The sequence below is a fragment of the Anopheles moucheti genome (assembly GCF_943734755.1).
Source record: "Anopheles moucheti chromosome X unlocalized genomic scaffold, idAnoMoucSN_F20_07 X_unloc_42, whole genome shotgun sequence".
Taxonomy (NCBI): Eukaryota; Metazoa; Arthropoda; class Insecta; order Diptera; family Culicidae; genus Anopheles; species Anopheles moucheti.
The window spans coordinates 7617-8681 of record NW_026453551.1 but is presented as its reverse complement, the minus strand read 5'-3'; the positions used below and the strand labels follow the sequence as shown (position 1 = coordinate 8681).

At 55.2% G+C, this 1065-nt stretch overlaps 1 non-coding gene across 1 annotated transcript; it reads left to right on the top strand.

Moving 5' to 3' along the window:
* The first annotated feature begins 314 nt into the window (after positions 1 to 314).
* On the top strand, positions 315 to 472 carry LOC128308543 (5.8S ribosomal RNA). The gene has a single exon (XR_008288369.1). It is a non-coding gene; the product is annotated as a 5.8S ribosomal RNA (ribosomal RNA).
* The last annotated feature ends 593 nt before the right edge of the window (positions 473 to 1065 follow it).

Below are 1065 nucleotides of genomic sequence, written 5' to 3'. Positions count from 1 at the left end.
ACTCCCAATGGCAGCCATCGAACGCGTAAAGTGTGTGACACATGGGCGAAGGTAAAGACCCACTAGAACATATTTAAACACTGGCCTCGAGCGAGAGAGAACCTAATCAAGAGAACGAAAGTTGTGCAAGATCGCGCCGATGCCGCCCACATCGCGCGTCGATCAATGGGAAGGAAGACCAATGGTCATCCTTGTCCACCCTGGACGGCTTCGAAGGAACCGAGAGGTGCACGGTTACGCTGTCCGGGGAACTTAAGTTGTGAGAGATGCACCTAGCGCATAACGAAAACATAGGAGACAGTTGAACATACCAAAACCCTAGGCAGGGGATCACTCGGCTCATGGATCGATGAAGACCGCAGCTAAATGCGCGTCAGAATGTGAACTGCAGGACACATGAACACCGACACGTTGAACGCATATGGCGCATCGGACGTTTAAACCCGACCGATGCACACATTCTTGAGTGCCTACCAATTCTTGTTACACACTATTCCATAACTACAGGACGCCCGCGTACCAGCGGCACGCCTGGGCGAGCAGCACGCCCGGGAGTGTGTCGCAGGCTTGAACACACGCGTTTGGCGCACTGTGCATCATGGCGTGCTCGGACCCCTTCCGCGGGGGACCTTGGGCGCTGAAATGGTAAGGCGGTACAGTTGGCCCAGTGGGTGCGTGTCGTGTCGCACGGTTCGAACTTCGGCTATAAGACAACCTGGGAGCACCGGAAGCCCTTGAACACCTGGCTTGCCGTCTGTTGCCGGGACCCGCCGTCTGGCCGAGTCGTGTAACGCGTGCGGTACGCCCACCCGCTGGATACAAGCGAACAAGTGCGTGCTACTATTTACCATTCGGGAAAAATCCAACGTAGGCCTCAAGTGATGTGTGAGAACCCCCAGAATTTAAGCATATTAATAAGGGGAGGACAAGAAACCAACAGGGATTCCCTGAGTAGCTGCGAGCGAAACGGGATAAGCTCAGCACGTAGGGACGGCGCGTACCTCGCGTCTGTCCGATTCCGTGTACTGGACCGGTCCGTTATCTACCACTTACGGTGCAAACAGT